The 3415-nt window shown below is 35.8% G+C and overlaps 1 pseudogene; it reads left to right on the top strand.

Moving 5' to 3' along the window:
- Positions 1-247: 247 nt before the first annotated feature.
- LOC119520367 lies at positions 248-1374 on the top strand (annotated as a pseudogene).
- The last annotated feature ends 2041 nt before the right edge of the window (positions 1375-3415 follow it).

Genomic DNA, 3415 nt, shown 5'->3' with positions numbered 1-3415 from the left:
TTCCTAACATTTTACTGAGTAATCTATATACAACTCAAAATTTCTCATTTTAACCATTTTCAAGTGTGCAATTTGGTAATCTTAATTACTTTCAAAATTTTGATGTGCCATCAACAATATCCATATCCTCAACTCTCCATCACATGGTACCAAAAGACTGGTCCAGTGATTGTTGAATAAAATAAAGTGTAGGAGCATTTCTAGTGGAATGTTCTGTCCTGGGGAAATGTTTGCAATTATGGACAGGATGGATAGTCAGCAACAGCATCAAGGAGAAGCAGGAACATTGGTTTGCCGGACATTTTTCAGGTAAAGGCCTCTAGGTATATGCATAAAATAAGAAATAATTAATTCAATGTGTATACAATAAAAACCATGATATTTGTTTTACATTGATGATTACCCCTTGTGAATAAACTTGCATTGCTCTGGGCTGTTTTCCAGCAGTTTCATCAGCTACGTGAAATCAGGAAACCAAACACATGTCTTCCAATTTATCCTCCTTGGACCCTCAGAGGATACTGAAGTGCAGTCCCTCCTCTTTGGGCTGTTCCTGACAATGTACCTGGTCACCTTGATTGGTGACCTTAATCATCCTGCCCATCACCTCTCTCACCTCCACACACCCATGTACTTCTTCCTCTCTAACCTGGCTATTACAAATCTCTGTTTCACCTCCACCACTGTCCCAAACATGCTGATGGACATCCAGACAGAGAGCAAAAACATTACTTACAAAAACTACTTCACCCAGATGTATTTTTTCATGCTTTTTGTAGGATTAGACAACTTCCTTCTGACTGCAATGGCCTATGACCAATTTGTGGCCTTCTGCCACCCCCTGTACTACATGGTCATCATGAATCCCTGGCTCTGTGGTCTCCTGCTGCTGGCTTCCTGGTTATTGAGTGTTCTGGTGTCTCTTTTACATGACTTAATGGTTTGGCAATTGTCTTTTTGTACAGACTTAGATATTCCCCTCTTTTTTTGTGATCTGAATCAGGTAGTGCAAATTTCTTGTTCTGACATCTTCCTCAATGACCTAGTGATACATTTTGCAACTGGAATTGTGTTTTTTATTTCATTATCCGGTACCCTTTTCTCTTACTCTAAGATTGTATCCTCTATTTTGAGAATTTCCTCAGCTGGGGCAAGTATAAAGCATTCTCTACTTGTGGGTCTTACTTCTCAGTAGTGTTCCTGTTTTATGGTACAGGTCTTGTTGTGTATCTTAGTTTTGTTGCTACCCAAAACTCAAGGGCAAGTGCAATTGTTTCAGTGATGTACACAGTGGTCATGCCCATGCTGAACCCCGTTACCTGTAGTCTTAGAAACAAAGACATAAATCACACCTTGAAAAAACTCCTCATCTGAGAAACATTCTTTTAGAAAAGGATCCTTTGTCTCAAGTTAAAAAACTTTGCTCATCATAAACACAGTTTCAATATTGGAAGTTCTAATCTTATCAATGTATAGAAAGATATTCTGCTATTTATGTAATTTCTAGAATTGTATCTCTTTACTTTTTATCCATAAAAATCAACTGTATCTTCCCCATTTTCATTAAATTATATGAACTCTCTAATTGCATTCTGAGTATATAGTATTGAGCCTATCTTCTCTGCCTGAATATTCAGTGGTACATATGTAATGCTGGATATTGGGTATATAAAATGACAGGAATTGCTGGAGGGATGAAGGTGTACTGCAGTCTCTGACAGATAAAATCAGCTGCTCTTGTGTTATAAGCTTTTGGTGAAAATCATTTGTCATATTGAATACTGAATATCCATTTCGGGGGATATGTTAATTGGCACTGGAAACAGGTTTCATCCTGAACTGGAGCCACCATATGATTAACTTTTAATAATCTACATTCCATTTATGATATATGACTTTCTCTCCTTCATGGTCCCCAACATAGGTTAGTTGGGGATATATTAGACATTACAACCCCTGATTCTTCAATCATTGATGGGTTCACTAATCACTGGGATTCTTCAAGGAATATAATTTTGCTCTTTAAAAATTATTTACCTAGGCAGGGACATTTTCATGGAATTTCCCTTGCCACATTCTGCAATAATAGTCCTCAATTACTAATCCTAAAAAGGAACGTATGTATTTTGTAATTGCCAATTATGTCTTCTTCAACTACTAATCATGAACATTAGGAAACAATCATATGGTTTTAAGTAGACCTACTCTCTTCTTTGTGAGGTACAATAAGTCTAATGCTCCATTCCTCACCTAACCCAAGAGCCATCTCCTTCACTGACAAATTAGAATGGCATTTTGAGATTAGAGATTGCTCTGAGTCAATGTCCAGTTTCGAAAGAAAGACAATGTCATGTATTTTATTCACTTTACATTCTTTGGCAAAGCTGTGAATTCATTTATTTTTCAATCCATTAACCCACAAGATCAGACTCTTTCAATTAGTCATACCCACATCAGCACTGTGGTTTACAGAGTCATGCTGTCCAAAATAATTTCTTATTTTTGATTGTGCTGTAATCTGAGAATTAAAATCCTCAGATTGTCAATTTTTTTTTTTTTTGGAAATCTCTCCAGGACAAATAAAAGGACCGACTTTACTACACATCCATGGAATTGTGTTTCTCAACAAATATTGCATAACATGAACTAAACAATTTTCAAAAATCTTCCCTAAACAATTTCTTGAGGAATGACTGCAAAAAGTATATTGTCAACCAGAATTGCCAATACTATACATACACTTGTGGTATACATTTAGCCAATGTAAATAATGTCATTGTTGTCCTAACTTCCAACATATTGATGTCTCAATTCACAGATTCTTATCCTGGAAGACCTGTTTTTTGGCAACCAATTTCTGTATCTAATACTTTACCTGTGTGGCTTATTTTCTTTAAGCAGAAATCTCTTTCAAATAAATCTTTTTTAAGAATTTTCTGAAGAAATTTAGTAGGCCTGTAATCTGAACATTGTTGAAGAAGCTAGAGCTGTGTCATTCAAGTAATTGGAAGTTTAGTAAACACTGAGAAACAGTCTGCTAGGAACTTTGGTAATTCTGCTATCACCAGGGACATTGTATAATCAAGAGCTATATCCACTAAAATTGTTGGATCTACACACTTGGCATTTTCTGCAATCCAGGTAGTAGGAGATCTTCTCATAAGTATTGTTTACAAATACACTGCAAATGCTAGTGCACCATCCTTTAAATACAGAAATACAAACAAGAATTAGTTTTGGTACAGTGTCTTCCTTTTCATTTGTCTCAAGATATTTACTAATTTCCCCTGGGATTTATTTCTTGAAAATTTAATTAAGACTATTTTGTACCTTGACTAAGAGCCAGAAGAAAAGAAGATGGTGAATAAAAGCCTTTAACTGTTTCAGATGTTTAAATGATACAGGCACAGATCAT

This window comes from Choloepus didactylus, chromosome 25 (genome assembly GCF_015220235.1).
Source record: "Choloepus didactylus isolate mChoDid1 chromosome 25, mChoDid1.pri, whole genome shotgun sequence".
NCBI classification, from domain to species: Eukaryota; Metazoa; Chordata; class Mammalia; order Pilosa; family Megalonychidae; genus Choloepus; species Choloepus didactylus.
Note: the sequence above shows the minus strand (reverse complement) of the source record. Positions and strands in the feature narration are given on the sequence as shown.